Raw genomic sequence first — 24,271 nt, 5'->3', positions numbered from 1 at the left:
CCAAGTGCACATATGAACACCCTTATGCCTGAACATGGTGTTCATTATGGACAATCCATGACGAGCACAGAAGTCCAACAACAGAACATCACTCGGGTTCAGATCGGGGGGGCTGTTCCTCCCAATCACGCCCCTCCAGGTCTCACTGTCATTGCCCACGTGGGCATTGAAGTCCCCCAGCAGAACAAGAGAGTCCCCGGGGGGAGCGCTCTCCAACACCCCTTCCAGGGACTCTAAAAAGGGTGGGTATTCTGAACTGCCGCTCGGCGCATAAGCGCAAACAACAGTCACAACAGATTTTTAAAAATCTTTTTTGATAAGTGTTTGCAAACTTTCTTGTAGAGTTCAGGTAGACCAGTCTCAGAAAAATATTTCTGTGATGGCAAACTGTACTGTGATTCTAAGTGCTCAATCAGGTGGCGGAATCCCTTGTTTTCAACAATTGTGAGCAACTGCTCATCCAGAACAATGAATTTGAGCACCTTCTCTGTTATTTTTGTCACTTTCAGACTGTAGTTTCTCGCATCTTTGCCATGCACCCAGCAAAGTTAAGTGGTTCTTCCTGTTTTTGTTTGCCTGAACTCCTCGTGTTCTTGGTGTGCTGCTTTGAGGGAATAATTAATACAATAAAGGGAATGATTCTATAAGGCTGTAACTAATCAAAACGAGAACTGACTGGCGCGCCGGCAAGGCAAGGCTACCTAATCAGAACAGATAGGGGGGGCGACAGAGAACATCAGCGGCCCCTACTTATCTTTTAGCCTTCCAGAAGGCCAAGAACAGTACGAGCCGGCTGGAACCACACATGTGGTTGTCACGTACACGGAAGGTACCGAGAAAGGGGGGGAGATGCCCAAAGGGCTTTAAAAGGGATACAACTGATACATATGGCAGAGCCTCCTCCTGTACATGCTGAATGTATGTCAGACGGCCGCTCCCGGATTGCAATCTGTCAGACAATAAACCGGTGATTTGCAACTTCTCCCCGTGTCAGCTGTGAATCTCTTCTCATCCACGGACCCGGTGGAGACGCCGTGCTCCAACAATTTGGGGGCTCGTCCGGGATCCCCAGGAGATTCGCAGGATTCGGCTAAGTGGTGACGCGGCCTACTTGGACACAGAGAACTGCGAGGCGCCGACTAGAAGAGGTAAGCAGAGCCTGTTATATCAAAATCTGCACATTGGATATATCAAATTGAGCAGTTTGAAGTGTCCAGTGGCCCGTCGGTAAAGTAAGACGGAGGAGAGGTTGCACGCACTGTGTTTATATATTGGGTATGTCTATGTATTATGTATGCATTGTGTCTAGGTATCGTGCGCAGAGAAATAGAACCTTAAGGAGCGGAGGGTACGGGAACCCCCGCAGGGAAATAGAATTATAAGGAGCGGAGGGTACGGGAACCCCCGCAGGGAAATAGAATTATAAGGAGCGGAGGGTACGGGAACCCCCGCAGGGAAATAGAATTATAAGGAGCGGAGGGTACGGGAACCCCCGCAGGGAAATAGAATTTTACGAGCGGTAGAAAAGCTGGGTGGGAGACCCAGGGAATTCAGGACCCCGAATTCTAGATTGGGAGGAGGGAATAAGGTCCCCCTCTCTAACTAAAAAAAAAAAAAAAAAAAAAAAGAAGGGGTGAATCAAAGCACCAGCTTGGGTGCAGTTGTACTGGTTTGTGTGTGAGCAGTGTTGTGGGTTCTTCCTGTCCTGGGTGCGTATCGCTTGCTCTCTGTTGGTTGAACTTGCCCGTGGCTCTGCTGTCACTGCTTGCGGTCTTACAGTTTGTCAGAACCGAAGGGGAGTTCTCACAGAACACCCCCTTCCAAGTTGACATTGCTGGGGATCGGGGGGGTTTCGGCTGGGAGCGGGCCTGTTTGACTGGGATTGAGCTTGTGGGACGTGCCCTGTTCAGGGGGGACACAACAGTAAGCTGCTTTGAATATAGTCTTATTATTTTAGAAGTTGTTGATTTATGTATTGGTGGTGTTTGTTAGTAGGACATTCGACTAGGATAAGGAGGTGTACTGAGTGTGGGTGGCTGAACCCACATCCGGAGGCAGAAGGGCTGCTAGACGAGGAATTAAAACAGTCAGGACTGATTAAAAATGGACTGCGAGTTTGATTGGGAGCTAGATGACGGGGGATGGGAGCCCCCGGAAAATGCAGTGTGGAAGCCACTAGTAAAGCAGATCCAGGTGGTGAAGGAAGCTATAGAAGGGGCAAGTGGTGAAGGAGATAAGGATAAGGAGGTAGCTGACGCCTGGGAGCGTATGTGAGCAGTGGTCCGGGGTGCTGGACAACAGATAGGAGACAGGCGCTCATTGGGAGAGCTATTGTGGAAAACGGAGAGAGAGCATGCTAGGCAGAGGGACGAAGCAGCACGTAAGAGAGAGAGCGCTAATCTGATGCAGAAGTGGGGAAAATAATTACGTACGCAGTTTTGGGCTAAATCGGGGGAAGCCCACATATATGTTCAACAGATAAGTTGCAAGTAAAGATGTATAAAGCAGAAATAAGTACAAAGTAGAAGAGATCAAGTTAGCAGGGGTATACATAGAGCATTTGTGCATTTCCATAAAACGTCATTGACAGTAGTGGAAGTGCGGGTTGGTAAATTTAGAACTTAAAATCTTAATAATAAATCTTAAAATAATAATTAAATAATAATTAAATCTTAAAATAATGTATTTGAATAAAATATTGTGATTAATAGATTTTATGGATTATAGAGACTACGTTTAGAGATAAAGGGTATTAAAGCACATCTTTGTGAGAAAAATAACAGTTTATAGACAAGAGGTTTTAGTATATGTGTGCCCGTAGATAATTGGGTGCAGTGTTAGGGATTTTAGTTAGGAGAGGAAATAAGTAGAAAATAAATAATAATAAAAAATAACAACAAATAATTTAGAGCCACACATCAAGGTGAAGTAGCTACAGTCAGGGAGAGAATTCGAGAAAAAAAAAAAAAAGAATAGAGCACGGGTTGACTGTGAGGAACTCTGTTCATTTTTAGACAGGAAAACAGTTCAAGTGACAGTAGAGTGCAGAAAAGCATTAAAATGCAGGCCCCGGTAAAGGCAGCAGAAACACCAGTACAGCAGTTGGGGAGAGAGCACCCCCTGCTTAAAGCGAGGATAGAAAAGATGTCTAAAAAGTGGGGGAATAGAACAAAGGCCCTGGTAACTAAGTGGCCTAAAGGGGGCACATGGGATGTGGCAGTGTGTGAGGAGATGGAGACTCTGATAAAGTATCATAAGGCTAATAAGAACACAGAAAGGCGTAAAAAGAAAAGGAGTGAGGAACTGGAGGTACTGAGGTTATTTAAAGCAAAGGGAGAGGCCTGGAGAAGGGAGCAGAAAGCCATGAGAAAGGCACTAAATGAGAAGAAGGGGGGTGAGAAAGAAGAGATGAGGCAGGAAGAAATATGGCCACTGTCATATCAAAGTCAGTGTCCGTTAGTGGAAGCCCCCCCTCCTTCATACAAGGGTCAGTTTCCAGTAATAGAGGGGAAGGTAGAATTCAGAGGTGAGGTGACACAGAAGGATGAAGGAAGTAGGGAGCAGAACGGAACGGCAAGTTGTTTAGATGGATACAGGGAAGTGAGTGCATTGCTGCGGCAGGCAGTGCAGGAAGGACTGCGAGGGAGTGAGAGAAGAACAGAAGGCCAGGCATGTGGGCCTGAGAAACAAGGGAGTGAGATAAAGGTGGGGTACGGAACAAGTGGTAGTAATGCAGAAGGGCTGGTGCATCTGCTGGACACCCCTAACCCTCCATCTAAAGGATGGAGTCAGTTTCAGGAGAAGGAGACAGAAACAGAGAGTGAGGAAGGAGTAGAGGAGGATAATGCAGATCATAGAATAGTGAGAAGCAGGAGGGCTGTGAAGCCCCCACCAGGGACACTCCGATGCTTCCGCTGAGGGTGAACGGAGCACAGACACAGTATGTGCCGTGGGCAGGACAGGATCTGGAGGGCCTGATTCTCAGACTCCCAGTTCTGGCAGAAGGGGCCAGAAAATGGATAAAAGCATTTGAGGAGGAAACTATGGGTCGGCTCCTGGCGATGGGGGACATAAAGGCGGTTCTGGCTTGCGTTTTGGGGGTAGACGGAATGGAGAGACTGCTGCAAAGCAGTGGCCTGGCAGCGGCGACAGGGACTCCTGTGAATGAGGCATGTCACTTTGATGGTTACTAACTGCTGGCATCAGCTGCGACTAATGTTTCCTCCACGGCTGAGTGTGGTTGAAATGAAGGTGGAGCCCATCAAGGAGGGGGAGAGCCCAGCTGCCTATCTGCAAGCTCAAGAAAAGCGGTGGCGCACTGAGACGGAGCAGGACCTGCAGAATCCGGCATTCAGAGAGAGGAGAAGGACTTTGCTAAAGAGCGTGAGAGGGAACTGACAAAGAAATGGAATCAGATGCAGCTGGAGGAGCTGACCGCTAAAAAGAAAAAAGTCCAGGCACCAGTGGTCTCTCCGGACCCAAGCCCCGGGGGCAGCCTGTGGACAGCCGACAGTCCCCTGTCGCTGGGGCCCCCCAGGACACTAATTGGCCTCAGGTCCCTAATTGGAACAGAGTGAGTAGATACAATGGATGGGGGTTTCCTCAAAGGGCACCCATTTACCCACAAATTTGATGATCCCAGACTCTGGAGAGACTGGGGAACAGGCTGATTCAGCTGGTGTGCTGGAGCTGTGATCAGCCAGGACGCACCTGTAGGTTCCAAAATCTTGTTTAGTGGAAGTTCAGATAGGTTACAAACATGTAAATATGCCCATACTAATGTTGGCGGGCAAAGGTGGACACACAACCAACAAATACAATTTTGGGGTCTTTTCTGATAGAATCCACAAAGGGATTTTTACATTTTATTTACATAAAAGAAAATTAACACAAAATATCCATAGCCAGTGCTCTCTGTTATACCCAAAATTGTGGAGGTATAAGGCTAACCGAAACATAAATTTTCCATCCAAATAAAATCAAATGTATGACCGTACAGACTACAGGTCAAACACACATACCCGGTCCAGTATTCACATTAACTGGAAATGGTAACCAAAACCCATAAAACCAACAAAAACAGTGGTGGTGATACTGAAAAAATAGAAAACCAAAAAAACACATTACATCACCACCGTACACTTATGCATACATCCATACAATTTGTATACATTCTCAATTACCCATTTAAAACTTTTCCTCCACTTACCCACAAATCACATCTGTTACAGCTCTGGCACGAGTCCTCTGCACCAGGCCTCTACTCATGGCTAAAAGGACCATCATGGCATACACTTATTTATGAAATATGATTTCCTTGGTACATTTTACCGGCCGTAACATTTCACGCATTTCACAACCTAAGCAAATACTGCATCTACCTAGGTAAAAATGTATTCCTAACGCACAGATTTCCACACGTGTTATCCACATGTCCCTTCAGTATTTCTAACTCGCCACCATTTCAGTCAAACTAGCTCATATAATGAAATCTTCCTGGATGAGACTTTATTTAGATGACTATTTCCCTGTTTTTATTAAAAAAGTATATAAACTCACCCGAGGATTAAATCCGATTCCTGTAGACACCTGCCTCAGGTCGCCCGCAGTCTCACCGTTAGCCTCAATATGCCCAGAATGCAGTACGGTTTGCAACTACCGATCACCAAACAGTATCGCGGTAGTTCGCGGGCTCTTAAAGGAGACACCACCCGTTAATGCTACCACTTAACCATGCAGCATTACTATGACCCGGTTACATTCTCCCCTGCTTAATAGTTACCGTCCTCGGTGACTATCAACGAGTTCCTAATTTCCTTAACTGCCTCCCTAAAGAAAGCTGAACCTATACTGGCAATTATCTGAGACACTGCAGCTGGACCAAATGACAAGGAATCTAATGCGGACCTTGGCTCATGGTGTAGATTAGAATGCTGACCTGCATTTAGCCTCTTACTTCTACGTGGAACAGGGACGGGAATGGGTACAGGGTCTAAATCAAGTTCCAGTTGCTGTTCTAGCTCCGGTTCTGCTTCTACTTGCTGCGGTTCCACATCCACCTCAGACTCAGGACCACTCTCACCATCAGATGGCACCAACTCACCAGTACTAGTAGGGATGTCTGGCTGCATGGTTCCACTCTGACTGGGACCTTGATTTGGGACCACCACCTCTGCAACAACCACACCATCGTCTAACACATCATATGGATGGGAATTGACCTCAGGCGCTGCAGTCGTGGCCAGGCCCCGACATCTGTTTCTCCCCCGGGGAATGGGAACAGGTGTAGACACACATGGTCTGATGTCAACTCTGTTAACTCTCTTAATTGGTCCTCCATCAACAGGTTCTATTGTGTAGGTGGACCCCAGTATATTCACCACTCGATGAGGACAGGGCTTCCAAGCATCTTGGATCTTATTTCGGCCAGGGGGTCTGTTCCTCAGATATACAGTGTGACCTATTTGAATGGGCGGACAGTACACCTTATCATTCTGCAAAGTCATACGTGCTGCTGCTTTCTGCTCACAATACTCTTTTGCTCTAGCATGGGCATCTTTTAGTCGCCTCTGATGTATAGCAAGCCAGTCATGTTTGGCTTCAGCAGGTGACTCAAGGGCTAAAAGAGCATCAATGGGAAGATGGGGGTCAACACCGAATAACAGGTAATACGGTGAATAGCCTGTAGTGGAGTGGGGGGTAACATTGTAGGCATAGACTAACTCTGGCAGGTAGTCTGGCCATTTACGTTTTTTCTCTGGTGGGAGGGTGCGTAGCAGTTCGTGAAGCGTTCTGTTGAAACGCTCACACTGCGCGTTTCCTGTGGGGTGATGAGGCGTTGTACGGCTCTTCTTTATACCGTATAGTTTACAAAGTTCTGCTATCACCTCACTTTCAAAGTTTCTTCCCTGGTCTGAATGCAGACGCTCAGGCACTCCATACCTCATGAACCAGCCCCTCAACAAGATTTTGGCTGTGGTGTCGGCTTTTTGATCACGTGTAGGGAAAGCTTGTGTGAACTTCGTAAACACATCGGTGACCACCAAAACATTTTCCCTTCCATCCGTGGCTGGCTCTAATAGTGTAAAATCTATGGCCACTACCTCTAGGGGTCTGCTGGCTAGGAATGATCTAATAGGAGGGTGGATTTTGGGACGAGGCATTTTACTTATTACACAGCGCTCACAATTCTTAATCCACTGTTTAACCTCTTCGTAAATTCCAACCCAGAAGCACCTCTGTTTTAGCAGCTCCAGAGTACGTTCGATACCCTGATGCCCCATGGAATCATGCACACTCTCCAATACAGGGGTCTTTAGACAGGCAGGCACCAGCAACTGCAAACACTCTCCATATCTCACGTCCTCAATGACCCTATAAAGAAGTCCATCTCTCTCTCTAATATGTGACCAATGTTTCAACAAGGATAATACAGGTTTTGCCAACTCCTTCCTTTCTTTAAAACTTGGCTTCTGCTGTTGCTCCCACAACACCCTGAAGGCCCTCAGTACAGGGTCTTGACGCTGAAATGTACGCAACTCCTCCTTGGAGTAGCCAGGTAAGATTGGAGTGTTGCCCTGAGATCTGGGGTGGACCAGAGTAACTCCTTGTTCTAAAGCCCTCATCTGTCTGACCTTATAGCTCTCAAGTGCTGCGGTTGCCAAGTCTGTCCCCAGTGTGGTCCCCTTTTCTATCATATTGCAGATAGCCACACAGTCATCATATTCCATATCCTCTGTGGTGGGCTCCTGCTCCCCTGCTAAAGGGTGCCTAGATAGGGCATCAGCGGCTTTGTTAGTCCGACCTGGTCGGTACTGAACTTCAAAATCAAACACTGCTAACTGTGCCATCCATCGCTGTTCCATAGCCCCCAATCGGGCCGTGCTGAGATGACACAGCGGATTACTGTCAGTTAAGACAGTGAATTTAGAGCCAAGCAGGTAGCCTCTGAACTTTTCAGAAATTGCCCATTTTAATGCGAGAAGTTCTAGTTTCATACTACTATAATTTCTGTCATTTTTCTCAGCATTTCTGAGTCTACGGCTTGCGTAGGCTATCACTCTCCTTCTTCCATCTAGTTGCTGATATAACACAGCCCCTAAACCATGACTGCTGGCATCCGTCTCAACTATAAAAGGACGGGTAAAATCAGCAAATCCCAGCACTGGTGCACTAGTGAGCTTCTCCTTCAAGACATCAAAAGAATTTTCACATTCCGGAGTCCACAAACTGCACAACATTTGGTTCACTTTAGATGGGGATCCCGAATTTAAGCAACGGTTCACTAAGTCATGAAGTGGACCTGCTATCCATGAAAAACGGTCAACAAATCGTCTATAGTACCCGCAGAAACCTAGGAACGATCGTAATTCCTTAAGTGTGGTGGGTACGGGCCACTGTTTCACAGCTTCAATTTTGTGCGGGTCTGTTTCTATTCCCTCTGCCGAAACCTGATGGCCTAAAAATCTAACCTTCTGCTGCAAGAAATGGCACTTTTCAAGCTTCACTTTAAGACCGGTATCCCGCAGCCGTTGGAAGACAGTATCAAGCCGGTCCAAATGTTCTGCAAATGTCCTAGAGTAAATTAAGAGATCATCTAAATACACCAACATCATTTGAAAAATCAAGTCATTCATGGTAGCTTGCATTAGTCTTTGAAAAGTTGCCGGTCCGTTACAAACACCCATTGGCATGCGCAGATGCTCGTAAAGACCGAACGGTGTCGTGAAAGCCGTCTTGTATCGATCCTGCTCCCCTACTGCTACCTGGTGATAGCCACTTGCCAGGTCAACAGTGGAGAAAAATACTGCACCTTGCAGAGCATCAAAGCTCTCATCAATACGAGGCAAGGGGAAAGCATCTTTCTTAGTCTTTTGGTTAAGTTTGCGGTAATCGACACACAGTCGTATACTACCATCAGTTTTCCTAACGACTACCACTGGAGATGCATAAGAGCTTGAACTCTCTTGGATCACCCCTTTTTTCAATAACTTGGATATATGCTCCTTAACCTCATTATACTGATTGGGCGGAATGCGGCGATATGCTGAGGTCACAGGTATCTCATCAACAAGGTTAATTTCATGCGTGACTCGATCTGTATAACCTAGATCGTCATCATCAATCGCAAAAACCTCAGTATATCTAGCAAACAATGCTCTTAATTCGGCTCGTTGTTCCTCATTACCCCCAAGGTCTAGTTTATCCAGAACAGTTTCCATACTGGGGACAGCAGGACTTATTGGAGCAACGGAGACATGTTCAGTACTTGCAGAGATGCGGTGAAACTTCACTTTAACCTGCGGTTCACTGCTAACGCATTCTACTGGAGATAAAACACCAATGCGTGTCCTAGGATGCAGCCACACATCTTCCTGTGAGAGATTCACTACTTGCACTGGCACTGTATTGCTACCCGAATCCACGAAGGTGGGAAGGACAACCAGTCCTCCTCGCAAAGGCATGTTCAGAGGCTCTAGTAACATCTGACATTCGCCTTCGGACCTCTTTGAGAGCCCTTTGGCCATGACTGTGACCACTGATGCTGAGGGGATGTGTACCCCGTCTTTACCAGCTAATCTAGCCATAGTTCGCCTCCTGATAACACATTTCTGCACTCGGTGAAAAACTGTTCTCCAATCTGAATCTAGTTTTCCCTCCAGGATATTCTCAAATTCAGCATGGACTAGTTGACGACATCGGCTGATAATATTCATGCCAATAATGCAGGGTACCAAGGTCTCAGCATCTGTTGGATTTCTAACAACCAAAAATCCACAGTCTGGGATTTTCAAGCCCATAGTCATCACTTCTAACTCCAGGTAGCCCAAATATGGAATCTCTAGTCCATTGGCAGCCGTCAACCTTAGCCACCCGGTTGTAGACAACATCTCCTGTTCCTTGCCACACAAATGCTGACGGAAAAACTGCTCCGTGATGGTACTTACTTGGCTGCCAGTGTCCAATAAACAACGTGTGGAGACACCACCTATCCTCATTTCCACAACCGGACACATTCCCACAGCACGGGCAAGTAACTGATCATGTGATGGGTTATCCTTAGTTGAGTCTAATTTGTCCCCCCGAATCACCTGACTCACAGCGACCGAGGCATCTCGTTTCCCCGACTAATGGCTGTTTCCTGATTATCGACACCACGTTTCTTTGAGCAGTTCTTAGCTATGTGGCCCTCTCCCTGACATTTGAGACAGATGGGTTTGCCATCATCAGTAAATTTTAACTGGACCCGAGGTTTGGTGCCGGTCGGATTGTTAGAGTTTATTTTCTGAGTAGTCAGAGCCTTTACCGATGCAGCTAACTCACTTATTTGTTTACCCTGTTCTGTTACTACTTCAAGAAGATCCTCCAGAGTCACTGAGTTTTGTTCCCTGACCTTGACTACAGTACACCAAGCCTCTTTATCCACACCATCAGCTCCCTTATTCTTACCTTTAAGAATCTTTGAATGACTCGTGGCCTCCTCTATCGACCACAAAGATGCTTCTCCACGTACTTCTATCATGGTGGAATCTGGTCTCACTCTAACAAATTTCCTCAGCTCTCTCTTCAGTAATGGATCTCGGAGCCCTTCAATAAACTGATCTCTAAGAGCCTGTTTCTCATCAGCTACTGCATCTGGATTTTGCTTCAACACCTTTCTCAGGATCTGACATAAAGCATGTGAAAACTCAAGAATATCTTCACAGTCTTTCTGTTTGCGATTGTAAAAGTCATGCAACAGCTGAGCCGTACATCTTTTATCCCTAAATGCTTCTTGGAGGTACACGAACAAGTCACTGACGTGACCAGATACACCGTCACTTCGGAATCGCACTTCTTCCAAAGCTGCACCTCTCAAAAGGGACATAACTAAGTCATACTGGTCACTAACGGACTGATTCCTAGCATGCAATACACGTTCGACCTCCTCAATAAAATCGTCAACCGAACGGCCATCTTTGTCATACTCGCCACTAAAAGGTGCAATGTGCCGTTCCCTAGGTACAAAGACATAAGACCTCTGCGGTTCTTGGCTCAAAGCAGAAATGGCCGCCATCGCTTGCCGATGTTTTCTATTCAGTTCGGAGATTTGTGCCTCAACATCAATGTCACCACGTGCATTCTCAGCTAACTCGTCAGGAGAGTCCATCCTGAACAGTCTCTATTACAGACCCTCACGTGGTCAAGGTCTGGAGCAGTCCACCGTGAATAGCTGGCCAGATGTATTCCCTGCGGGGGCAGTCCCGCTGCAATCCCTCGCAGTCCGTCTGAAGTCCACGGATCACCACCGGCACCTTCTCTTCACAACACCAAGCCTGGTCACTGCTGATTTGGGGTATCACCACCACCGTCCTCCACAAATCGTACTCTGTCTCACACTGGCCACCTTATTGGTTACTAAACTACCAGACCCCACTCCTGGTACCAAGATTTGTTGGCGGGCAAAGGTGGACACACAACCAACAAATACAATTTTGGGGTCTTTTCTGATAGAATCCACAAAGGGATTTTTACATTTTATTTACATAAAAGAAAATTAACACAAAATATCCATAGCCAGTGCTCTCTGTTATACCCAAAATTGTGGAGGTATAAGGCTAACCGAAACATAAATTTTCCATCCAAATAAAATCAAATGTATGACCGTACAGACTACAGGTCAAACACACATACCCGGTCCAGTATTCACATTAACTGGAAATGGTAACCAAAACCCATAAAACCAACAAAAACAGTGGTGGTGATACTGAAAAAATAGAAAACCAAAAAAACACATTACATCACCACCGTACACTTATGCATACATCCATACAATTTGTATACATTCTCAATTACCCATTTAAAACTTTTCCTCCACTTACCCACAAATCACATCTGTTACAGCTCTGGCACGAGTCCTCTGCACCAGGCCTCTACTCATGGCTAAAAGGACCATCATGGCATACACTTATTTATGAAATATGATTTCCTTGGTACATTTTACCGGCCGTAACATTTCACGCATTTCACAACCTAAGCAAATACTGCATCTACCTAGGTAAAAATGTATTCCTAACGCACAGATTTCCACACGTGTTATCCACATGTCCCTTCAGTATTTCTAACTCGCCACCATTTCAGTCAAACTAGCTCATATAATGAAATCTTCCTGGATGAGACTTTATTTAGATGACTATTTCCCTGTTTTTATTAAAAAAGTATATAAACTCACCCGAGGATTAAATCCGATTCCTGTAGACACCTGCCTCAGGTCGCCCGCAGTCTCACCGTTAGCCTCAATATGCCCAGAATGCAGTACGGTTTGCAACTACCGATCACCAAACAGTATCGCGGTAGTTCGCGGGCTCTTAAAGGAGACACCACCCGTTAATGCTACCACTTAACCATGCAGCATTACTATGACCCGGTTACACTAATATTAGAGCATATCCCAGTGAATTTGTCAGGCAGAGATGCTTTGTGTCAGCTGCAGATAGACATAAAATGTACAGAGGGGGGCGTAGAGGTGCTCAGTGGACAGTACAGCCTTCTGCGACAAAATTTGTTGTTCAATAGGGGACAGCATAGTTCATACAGGATTGAAGATGTTACTGATAAAGTTGGGGAAATTCTAGAACAGTGGGGCCCATTTATACAGGAACAATATAGCAATAGGCTGAATTGGACATAGAACAAACATACTTGTTTGTTGCGATGGAGAGATTTCAGTGTGAGGGAATGCAGGCTGCTACTGAAGGTGAGTTGGTGAGAGTCAGTGGAGTGAGCAGAGTATGTAGGAGACTTAAGAGGTTTGTGGCTGTGGAGCATGATAGGAGTGCAGTGTGAAGGGAAATAAAGTGTAGAGGAATGTTGGCAGGAGACAAAATGTGGAGGTTAGTTTATGATTTGTGTGCAGCGAAATAGTTAGTGGAGGATCAATCAGTGGGAGATCCCAGTCCTCACACCCTGCTAACAGATGTGCCACCCAGTGCAGAGTGGCTCACAGTTGTGGATTTGTAGATGGAATTTTTCAGGGTGTCCCTAACACAACAGTCACAGTTTTTGTTTGCGATCACCTATAGGGGTCAGCAGTTCATCCACGCGAGGATACTGCAAGGATGTGAACACATGCTTAGGGCAGATTTGGATGGATTGAATTTAAGAAGCACAGTGCTACAGTATGTGGGTGATCTGCTCTGTGTTATATACACAGGCACTGAAGCCGGCGTTGCTGAAGGTCTTAGCGAAAGGGGGGCTTGAGGTGCACAAAGCTAAGCTGCAATACTGATAAGAACAGGCTGCATGCTTGGGGGGTGAGTTCAGCCATGGGAGGGGCCCTTATGAGGCCTCTGTGTGGAAACAAAGGGGATGCTAAGGACTCTGATGGTCTGTTTTACGACCGTGATGGATTTTTGGTTGTGCCTTTGTCGTGTGGTTGACACCTTAATAATGCATGCGCATGGTCTTGACCATTGCGCAAGGAGGGAGTGCTATGAAAGGAAAAAAACAAGGTTTATGAGTTGAAGTTGTTCATGGGGTGTTTAACTCAAATATGCAAAGTTATTTTCAAGCAGGAAGAGGGGAAAGCAAGACGGCAAGAGAAGAACAGACACAGGAGGTTTGCAGGCAGGGTATGCAGTGGTGGCCAGACAAGGCCAGGATTATGTAACCTTGAAGGCAGACAGACTGGGGGGAGCCCAGTCAGCCCAGAGAGCCGAGGTGATAGCGGTTATCGAGGCCCTGAAATTAGCAGAAGGGAAAGAAGTTACCATAGACTTAGACTCAGCATATGCTGTAGGCGCAGTGCATGTGGAACTCAGCCAATGGCTGAGGGCAGGATTCTTGACCGCGGGAAACAAGCCAATAAAACACGAAGCAGAAATGAGGGAATTTGCAAAGGCCTTGATGCTTCCCAAAAAAGGGGCAGTGGTCAAGTGCAAGGGACATGAAGGGTCAGGAACAATGGTAGCGAAAGGAAATCAGGCCGCAGATGAGGAAGCAAAGAGGGTCACAGGGTACGTGATGTCCAAACAGATGATCATGGTAGAGGAGGAAGTTCACCCAAATTACCGACTGACCCTAGAGAAAGCGTTGGGATTGAGACATGCGTTCGGAACTGTGTATCATCCGCAGTCCCAGGGAAAAGTGGAGCGAATGAACCAAACAATAAAACAAAAATTGGCAAAAATCTGCGCGCAGACCAAAATGAATTGGGTTGACGCTTTATCACTGGCAATGATGTCAGTGAGGTGTTCCATAAACAGGGGGACCGGGTTCACCCCCTTTGAGCTCCAGACAGGCAGGCAGTTCCCAGGACCCCAGAAAGGGTTAACCTGGACCCCTGACGAGAAGGGGGAGCAAAATCCTTGGGCATATTATGATTGTTTGCAAGGTCTCGTTGCAGATTTCTCTAAACAGATCCAGGAGGCGAGACCAGAGAACCAGCCAGCCAAACCACACACGGCGGAGTGGGTCCTCCTGAAAGTCATCAAACGGAAGTGGTCAGAGCCCAGGTGGACGGGCCCCTTCCAGGTCACTGAGAGGACGTCACACGCGGTTCGTCTGAAAGGCAAATGCGACACGTGGTTTCACTGGAGCCAGTGCGCGGCTGCAGAGGACCCAGGGAGAACCACAGCAGAGATCCAGGAGGCCCTGAGGGAAGGAATCCAGAACGTCAGTTCGGCTGAACTAGACGCAACTCAGGTCTCAACAGAAGGGGCAGAATAATCCTCTGACCTGAGCAACCAGAGCAGGGTAGTCCACCCCTGCTCCAACGACCAGAAAGAACAAAAGCACCTCATCCACCGCCAGACAACACTAGGACCAGGATGAAGATCAAGATAAAAAAGGGGAATGTTGGGGGAAACAAGTGTGTTATGTGTGATGCTTAAAATGCTTAAAGTGTTAATGATTAGTGGTTTGTGAGCCATGCCAGCCATGGACCCCGAAGGGGGGCCGCGCCTGTGGCGGGCTGGGAGTGGAATTTCCCTGAAGCTCAGGGTTTTTGCCCTCCTTCCTAGGCTGGATGGACAGATTGTGTGTGGAACTCATTGGAGTCCTAAAGGGGGGAGTGTGCGCTATGTTTGGGGAAGAATGCTGTACTTACATTCCCAACAACACAGCACCAGACGGCTCAGTGATCAGGGCACTCGAGGGTCTCCGGACCCTCTCCAAAACAATGCATGCACACTCCGGGATCAATAACATCTGGGATGCTTGGCTGACCTCAGCGTTCGGACAGTGGAAAGGCTTAATGGGCTCGCTTTTATTATCCTTTGCTACTTTTACTGCGATTTTAGTTACTTGCGGGTGTTGTTGTATTCCCTGCCTGCGCGCACTGTCAGTTTGTCTCATCACTACCGTTATAGAGAAGCGGGATGGCACCTATGCGCGGATGATGCCTCTCCTGCCTGTTGGGCCGGAGAGGGGCAAAGGTTATTTGGACAGCTTTGTACTACACCTCCCCTGCCAATAGGGTGATCTCCTTGCGGAGACCAAAAGGGGGAATGCAAAATTCCATAAATAAGGGAAAATATTACTAATCTGCATAATCAGGGTGATCTCCTTGCGGAGATCAAAAGGGGGAATTGAGGGAATAATTAATACAATAAAGGGAATGATTCTATAAGGCTGTAACTAATCAAAACGAGAACTGACTGGCGCGCCGGCAAGGCAAGGCTACCTAATCAGAACAGATAGGGGGGGCGACAGAGAACATCAGCGGCCCCTACTTATCTTTTAGCCTTCCAGAAGGCCAAGAACAGTACGAGCCGGCTGGAACCACACATGTGGTTGTCACGTACACGGAAGGTACCGAGAAAGGGGGGGAGATGCCCAAAGGGCTTTAAAAGGGATACAACTGATACATATGGCAGAGCCTCCTCCTGTACATGCTGAATGTATGTCAGACGGCCGCTCCCGGATTGCAATCTGTCAGACAATAAACCGGTGATTTGCAACTTCTCCCCGTGTCAGCTGTGAATCTCTTCTCATCCACGGACCCGGTGGAGACGCCGTGCTCCAACAGCTTCCAAAGCTGCTTTATTAATTGAAGGATTCTCATTGCATTTTATTGGATGTTTTTATCCAAAGAAATATCTTCTGATGATTGTCAGTCTCTGGAGTAATCGGGATTTGAGAGATTTTCCTCAAGGACCCAAGAGTGACATCATTCTCCTGAATAAGGGATTTGAATCAGCAACTTTCCAATCACAGATACAGCATACAAACCCACTGAAGCACACACCTCCCCTGCAGCTGCTGTGTCTGTAGAATGAGGGCAAAAGCATAAAGGATTTATTCATTTGAAACATGCCACCCGCCAGACTCTAACTCGCATACTTAACTGTTCATAGACACAGTTCTCTATATACAACAAAGTTTGGATTTCAGCTGCTATTATAATGTCCAGGTCCGTAAATTTTTGTATATATACCTTTATTATTATTCCTTTGACTTAACATACACTACCGTTAAAAAGTTTGTGGTCACCCAGACAATTTTGTTTTCCATGAAAAGTCACACTTTTATTTACCACATGAGTTGGAAAATGAATAGAAAATATAGTAAAGACATTGACAAGGTTAGAAATAATGATATTTATTTGAAATAATAATTGTTTCCTTCAAACTTTGCTTTCGTCAAAGAATCCTCCATTTGCAGCAATTACAGCATTGCAGACCTTTGGCATTCTAGCTGTTAATTTGTTGAGGTAATCTGGAGAAATTTCACCCCACACTTCTAGAAGCCCCTCCCACAAGTTGCTTTGGCTGGATGGGCACTTCTTGCGTACCATACGGTCAAGCTGCTCCCACAACAGCTCAATGGGGTTTAGATCTGGTGACTGCGCTGGCCACTCCATTACAGATAGAATACCAGCTGCCTGCTTCTTCTCTAAATAGTTCTTGCACAATTTGGAGGTGTGCTTTGGGTCATTGTCCTGTTGTAGGATGAAATTGGCTCCAATCAAGGGCTGTCCACAGGGTATGGCATGGCGTTGCAAAATGGAGTGATAGCCTTCTTTATTCAAAGCCCCTTTTACCCTAAACAAATCTCCCACCTTACCAGCACCAAAGCAACCCCAGACCATCACGTTACCCCCACCGTGCTTGACAGATGGCGTCAGGCACTCTTCCAGCATCTTTTCAGTTGTTCTGCTTCTCACAAATGTTCTTCTGTGTGATCCAAACACCTCAAACTTCGATTCGTCCGTCCATAACACTTTTTTCCAATCTTCCTCTGTCCAATGTCTGTGTTCATTTGCCCATATTAATCTTTTACGTTTATTGGCCAGTCTCAGATATGGCTTTTTCTTTGCCACTCTGCCCTGAAGGCCAGCACCCCGGAGGCGCCTCTTCACTGTAGATGGTTGACACTGGCGTTTTGCGGGTACTATTTAATGAAGCTGCCAGTTGAGGACCTGTGAGGTGTCTATTTCTCAAACTAGAGACTCTAATGTTCTGAACAATAACCTTTATGCCAAATATGTATATACTGCTTTTATATTATATATGTGTACTCATTCTATTTTTATTTATTTGATTATTTTTCTCTTTTCCCCCACCCCCCAAATTTTAATTCTTGTAACTGTAATGTGTCAGTGTACTGCTGCTGGAACTAAATTTCCTGGAGGAACCTTCCCGAGAGATTAATAAAGTACTATCTTATTTTATCTAATCTAATCTAATCTTCTTGCTCAGTTGTGCAGTGGGGCCTCCCACTTCTCTTTCTACTCTGGTTAGAGCCTGTTTGTGCTGTTCTCTGAAGGGAGTAGTACACACCGTTGTAGGAAATCTTCAGTTTCTTGGCAATTTCTCGCATGGAATAGCCTTCATTTCTAAGAACAAGAATAGACTGTCAAGTTTCACATGACAGTTCGCTTTTTCTGGCCATTTTGAACATTTTATCGACCCCACAAATGTGATGCTCCAGATACTCAACCTGCTCAAAGGAAGGTCAGTTTTATAGCTTCTCTAACCAGCTAAACTGTTTTCAGCTGTGCTAATGATTGCACAGGGGTTTTCTAACCATCCATTAGCCTTCTGATGATTACAGTGAGCAAATGAGCAAACACACTGTTCCATTAGAACACTGGAGTGATAGTTGCTGGAAATGGGCCTCTATACACCTATGTAGATGTTGCACCAAACACCACACATTTGCAGCTAGAATAGTCATTTACCACATTAACAATGTATAGCGTGTATTTCTGATTAGTTTAAAGTTATCTTCATTGAAAAAACTGTGTTCTTTCAAAAATAAGGACATTTCGAAGTGACCCCAAACTTTTGAACGGTATAGTGTATGTGAAGCACTTTGGGCAGCGGAAGCTGTTTTTAATTTAAGTGTTATATAAATAGTTTACTTACCATGTCAAATGAATCTCATTACATTTTAGGCAAAGAGACATTTTCTGGTGATTAATAAAGCAGGTTCAGTCCCTGCAGCAAGAGTTTTTTCTAGCCCACTGAACTGCAGGTCACCCCTGAAGCTGATGTAACTGTAGAATCTTGGCAAGCACTTAGTTGTACTGCACGGAAGGAAATTCCCATACACCAATCAGTTCTGTGTATTTTTATTTAACACAAACTTAAGCCCAATTTGAACCTTTTTCTACCACTGCACTTTGTCATGCCCCGCTCGTCCGATCCTCCCGTGTGCCACATGTTTGGAGTGTGTTACCCCGCGAATCAAGTCCTTAGTCCGTATCCACGGCTTCCTTCACCTGCTTCCCTGTGTCGATCGTGACACACTTAAAGCAGCGTCAGTCAGTCCCTGGGGCAACTGGGATTTATGGGTTTTTCCCAGCTCGCTGAACTGCACATCCAGAGGCTGATGTAACTGCAGAATGTTAGTAAACAAAGAGGAAAATTCCCAAAGTCACATACATCAGTTCTGTGTATTTTTATATGACATGCACACAAACTTAAGCCCAATTTTCACCTTTTTCTATCACTGCACTCCAATTCTTCTAGGAGAGCATTTGTGAGGTCAGGCACTGATGTTGGATGAGAAGGCCTGGCTCGCAGTCTCCACTCTAATTCATCCCAAAGGTGTTCTATCAAGTTGAGATCAGGACTCTGTGCAGGCCAGTAAAGTTCCTCCACTCCAGACACGCTCATCCATGTCCTTATGGACCTTGCTTTGTGCACTGGTGTGCATGACCTGGCTCGCAATGTCCGTTCTAGTTCATCCCAAAGGCGTTCGATGTGGTTGAGGGCTCTGTTCAGGCCAGTCAAGTACTTCCATACCAAACTCACCTAACCATGTCTTTATGGACCTCACTTTGTGCACTGGGGCACAGTCATGCTGGAATGGCAAAGGCCTTCCTCAAACTGATCCCACAAAGTTGGAAGCATAGAATTGCCCAAAATGTCTTGGTATACTGGAGCAGTAAGAGTTCCCTTCCCTGGAACTGGGGCCCAGTCCAACCTCTGAAACACAACCCCACACCATTTTCCCTCCTCCACCAAATTTTACACTTGACAACACAGTCAGGCAGGTAATATTCTCCTGGCAACTGCCAAACCCTGACTCATCCATCAGACTGCCAGACGGGAAAGACACAGATGTTTACAGTATCTACAAGTTCAGGCATGATAGTATTGTATTTTCCAATCTGGTCACATTTAAAACATGTTTATGATAAGTATCATATTCCACTGAGTTCCAGTGATTAATGCTGATAAGCACATCTAAGCTGAACACACGCTCTCAGCCACACAGTTCAACAATAGCTTTGATATATGTGTGTAGGGCTGTGCACTTCACTTTCGTGATTTAGCTTTCGCTATTTCGTGATTTGTATTGTTATTGGAATATGAGATTTTGGTCATACCGCAAAGTCCTATATGTGTGTTATTAAACTTACCAGCTAATGGCCACAGGATGCAGATTTGAACACTTTTGTCATCATGCTATTCGTAATTGGCCAATAAGTTATCCTGTTCACAAGCATCCGAGTATCACTGCTGCCATTCCCACAGCCGCTTCCATAATGAATCATAAGATGTTGTATGTAGTACAAACTGCATAACAATCAGTCTCTCCAACAAGAAAAGCATGACGCCCAAAGGTTTTATCTTCCGTGTGTAAGTTTCTAAGAGGTGACAGGATACCGACTGCCCACTTCGGGTAGCTGGGCTTTACTTTGACGAGAAAAGCCCCGAAATCTGCATATTATCTGTCCCATCGCTACCTATCCCTGTCTTCATCCGATTAAAAAAATACTGGATAAGTGATTGTAAAATGTAACGCAACGCTAAGTACAAATGTAATAGAGTAGGAAGTGTAAATATTTGCTGTGAGATGTAGTATAGAGTAAAAGTCAAAAGTGTCCACAGGTTAACCTACTTAAGTGATGTACAGAAATGTGAGAAATGTACTTAAGTGCAGTAATGAAGTAATTGTACTTCCTTACTTTTCACCACTGGTGCCTCTACAAATGATGTCCAGTAAATTAAATTAACCATTGCAGAAACATTCAGAAGTGAACATTAGAAATGGGACTAAATTTCAAGTGGCATAGCAAAGGTCTGAATCCTTATTTCGATGTGATATTTTATTTGTAATCAATTTGCAAAAATTTCTTAAAAGTTGTAATTCCTTACTTTCCACGGCTGGTGTCTTTCCAAATCATGTCTAATAAATTAACTTAACCACAGAGGAAAGGCAAAAAAATGTTTAGAAAATTTTCAGAAGTGAGTATTAGAAATGGGATGCACCTGAACTGAATTTCAAGTGTTATAGAGAAGGATCTGAATTCTTATTTGAATGTGATGTTTCATCTTTAATAAATTTACGAAAACAATAAGTTATGTTTTCAGTTTGTCATTAAGTGGTATTAAGTGTAGACTGATCAGGGGGGGAATGAATTTTAATGATTATAGCATAAGGCTGCAACATAAAAAGCGAAGGTATACGGAGTCAGAATAGTCTTATGTACTGTATATACTTGTATGTGACGCGTGACAATTATCAGCACGGAGCATGTCAGGAGATGTATAAATAGCCATTTGTTTGTCTTATTGTAAGTCCTTCTTGTGCTCGCAGTTGTCGTATGTGAATCATGTCCAATCCTCGCGTGTTTTTATACAGTGGATATAAAAAGTGTACACACCCCTTAAAATTCCAGGTTTTTGTGATGTAAAAAATGACATAAATCATTTCAAAACTTTCCCACCTTTAATGTAACCTTATAACCCGTGTAATTCAATTGAAAAGAAACAAATCTGTTACGGAGAAAAATATTTTTTTTAAATTAAAAAGATACAATAAGCTAGTTGCATAAGTGTGCACATCCTTAAACTGATACTTTGTTGAAGGGCCTTTTGATTCAATTACAGCATTCAGTCTTTTTGGGTAGGAGAATATTAGCATGTTACCTCTTGACTTGGTGATACTGACCCTCTCTTCCTTGCAAAAGTGCTCAGAATCTGTCAGATTGTGAGGGCATCTCTTGTGCACAGCCCTCTTCAGGTCACCCCACCGATTTTCTATTGGATTTAACACTAGAAAGACTGACTGGGTCAATTGACCCAAATCAAACAAAATCACTGCTATTTCTCATTGAAGTTCTTGCTACGAAAATCTGAAAAAATCTGACTTTTATTTTTTTATCATTCTTGAACAGAACATGGTAACACAAATGAAGTTGCTGGTGAAATTAGTATTTTACAGCAGTACAGTATATACAGTACCTAGAAAGACTGACTGGGTCAATTGACGTAATGTCATGCAAATGAATTAGATAACCAAGTCATAATAACAATAACATAATAGTCATAACACCATCACCGACAGGGCAACTTGAGAGAAGAGTCAGCTGTCAAGTCACGGTCGCTTGTAAACGCAACAAAACTGTCACTACCTGTGACACGTGCAAGCGTCCTGTTTGCGGCAAATGCTTGGCCAAAATATGCATGAGCTGTCAAACGAAAGCTAACTGAAGCTAACTTTTTTCAGATTTTTGTAGCAAGAACTTCAATGAGAAATAGCAGTGATTTTGTCTACGCTCCAACAGTCACAGAGTACTCTACTGGTTTGGGTGGAAAAAAACTTGTACTTGAACTTTCCACCTCTGATTACTTTTTAAGAACCCTTTGAATAACAGTGGAGGGCACATACACTGGTAGAACCTCTCTGCTTTCAATGTTTCAGGTGGATCAAGTAAGTCAAGGTCAACAAAACGTAGCTCTATTACGTTCTCTTCTATATCATCTGTTCATCTAAGCAGCAGACAAAGCAGTGTGGCACTGACAGCGAAAACGTCACCCACGCCCCCCATTTTTAAGCTAAGGCCCAAATAAACATAATACCACAATTGATTTGTCATTTACCTGAATTATTCTGTTATGTCTGTTATGTCATTTGCCTGAATTATTCTATTGGGAGGTGTGGTTATTTTTTACCTGCTAAGCATCTCATAGCCAGCAGAGGGCGCGCTGGGCCGCGTAGTACAGCAGCAGTGGCTGACGGCAGTAGAGCAGAAGTTGTCAGCACGTGACCGTTGAATGCGTGAGGAAGACAGCGTTTCTGATTTAAAGTGTATTCCGACACCCCAACAGGTAAAGTGACTATAAGCAGAACTCTAATAACAGATAATAGTAGTAGCCTACCTTATTGCATAATCTCAGTTCTAAACCGTAATATGCCGAGTAATGAGATTTGATTGTTGCATGTTGTGTGAAAGGAAGTTTTGTCTAGTTGTGTTCGTTAGAATAACGGGCACTGATCTAAAGGATTCGGCCTGCAAAGTTAAAAGATCATCTGATACCTTTATGTGAGAACTAAACTCAGTTAAACGATTAAACTCAGTGAACGATTGTTTTACAGAAGTGATGTGGACCAGAGCATGTGAGCGGAGCGGAGCGGTGAGAATTTCCGCTCCTCACTCACGAGGCTGTTGGCTCCGCCCGCTCCTCCGCTCTAATTCGCACTAAGCCGCTCCGCTCAGCCCCGCTCCTCGCTCCACTAAAATTTCCTCCCGCTCCAGTCAAATCGCTCCACGCTCGCTCCAATTTAAAAGAGGGACAAATAATCTGCATGCCTAACAAATGTCACCTTTAACCGAAGCCTTATGTCATAAAGAAATATGAGCAAGGGCAACATTGCCATTCAGAATAGAAAATATTTATTTTTAAGCAACTTATAGGCAACAACGGACAGGTTTGGCAATGGCATTCCACACAAAAATAGCCTTAAAAATAAAGGAATCAGTGGGCTTAATAGCCTAAAAAATATACAGGCACGTTTTAAATTCCTCAGTTTTTTTTCTGTTGATGCAGCACGTCTCTAAAATAAAATTTCACTGACAGCGTTACGTGAAATTTAAAAAAAATCTAATTAGAACTACTTTGAATGACAAAACGAATTTATTTGATTACCAATATTTACTTTATAGGCTTTTATACTTTAATTTACTTTATAGCCTACACTTTATATGCTACAACCATATAAAACTTGCTCGCGTTTTGCTCTGGCTTCCGCCTGTTCGCGTAGCACGCTCTCACGTTTCTGAGAAAAGTGATTCCAAAGTGAATCTTTACTCACTGAAACAGTTTCACCACATTCTTGTTCTTGCTGTACATTATTGTCATCTATACGTTTGATAAGAATAGTACACTTATATGATTTATCAGTTTCCTTTGAGAAATACTTTGCGAATTGCATCTCGGCCAATTTGTGTAACAGTCTTGATAATTGTACAGTTGAATTCTGGGTAGATTTGGGCACGCCTCAGAATCATACGTAGTGTGAGCGGTATCGGAGCGAAATTGGAGCGAGACAAAGCGACCGCTCCAGCCTTAATTAAAAAACCGCTCCGCGCTCTGACCAAATTCCGCCCGCTCCGCTCCTCGCTCACGCTCCGCTCACATGCTCTGATGTGGACTGTGTGAAGTAGGTAATGGTTATTATGTTTAGCTATTTAATAGTGCGCCAGTACCAAGTTACAGAAGATGTTATAAATATGCAATCCAAGGTCTTCCGAGAAATAAAAAGTTGTTTTGAAATTTAAATTAAAAAAAATTTCACTCAGAATTCTGGGTTGATGTTTTTATAGTCGTTTTGTGAGTACACGGGGAAAAAGAAGCACAGTGACTGGTGCCGTTAAATGATGTTAGTTAATATAAGCATAATTCCTAGAAGCTTAAAAGTGGTAATAAGATAATTTCATATCATTATTCATGGCTCCAGACTAACTCTTCCAGTGGTGGCACTGATGCTACCAACTTTCTCAGATGGTTGCACCAGCACATGTCCGAATTCAGGGGCTTCATCCGTCTACAGCAGG

General features: G+C 44.6%; 3 long non-coding RNA genes across 4 annotated transcripts; 1 reads left to right on the top strand and 2 right to left on the bottom strand.

Moving 5' to 3' along the window:
• Positions 1–367: 367 nt before the first annotated feature.
• LOC140593587 (uncharacterized) lies at positions 368–15,942 on the top strand. Of its 2 annotated transcripts, none has more exons than XR_011993991.1 (2): positions 368–4,573; positions 14,398–15,942. It is a non-coding gene; the product is annotated as an uncharacterized lncRNA (long non-coding RNA). The 2 variants fall into 2 exon arrangements; XR_011993990.1 differs by having other exon boundaries at positions 14,384–15,942.
• LOC140593591 (uncharacterized) lies at positions 4,831–6,133 on the bottom strand. Its single transcript, XR_011993996.1, has 2 exons — positions 5,560–6,133; positions 4,831–5,270 (listed from the first exon to the last, which is right to left on the bottom strand). It is a non-coding gene; the product is annotated as an uncharacterized lncRNA (long non-coding RNA).
• Positions 11,483–12,329, bottom strand: LOC140593590 (uncharacterized). The gene is made up of 2 exons (XR_011993995.1): positions 12,212–12,329; positions 11,483–11,922 (listed from the first exon to the last, which is right to left on the bottom strand). It is a non-coding gene; the product is annotated as an uncharacterized lncRNA (long non-coding RNA).
• Positions 15,943–24,271: the final 8,329 nt, after the last annotated feature.

This window comes from Paramormyrops kingsleyae, chromosome 12 (assembly GCF_048594095.1).
Source record: "Paramormyrops kingsleyae isolate MSU_618 chromosome 12, PKINGS_0.4, whole genome shotgun sequence".
Lineage (NCBI taxonomy): Eukaryota > Metazoa > Chordata > Actinopteri > Osteoglossiformes > Mormyridae > Paramormyrops > Paramormyrops kingsleyae.
This window is presented reverse-complemented; position numbering and strand designations above follow the sequence as displayed.